The sequence below is a fragment of the Hippichthys cyanospilos genome, chromosome 7 (assembly GCF_059441005.1).
Source record: "Hippichthys cyanospilos isolate Australia breed blue-spotted pipefish chromosome 7, RoL_Hcya_1.0, whole genome shotgun sequence".
Classification (NCBI taxonomy): domain Eukaryota; kingdom Metazoa; phylum Chordata; class Actinopteri; order Syngnathiformes; family Syngnathidae; genus Hippichthys; species Hippichthys cyanospilos.
Window position 1 is genome coordinate 14,104,055 of NC_142375.1, and position 297 is coordinate 14,104,351.

A 297-nucleotide genomic window follows, 5' to 3' on the forward strand; every position below is an offset into this window, starting at 1 on the left:
CAATCCATAAAGTTGGGTCAATTTGCCCCAAATATTGAGGTTTTTTTTTTTAATATGAATAACTTGGTTGTTCTTAACCCAAATGTTTTTAGAGTGTATGAAGCAAAGTCATCTCTGTGTTTAAACCAACCAGCCTTAAGCTCTGGATATCACAGTTGTCATTTGAACAATGCATATAATTTTCTGGATGAAGTCTGTTGAAAATTAATCCACCAAGAAATCATACTATTGCCGCTTCAACTGATGACTTTTACGATGTTTGTTAGAGATCCACCAACATGACACAGCAAAACAATA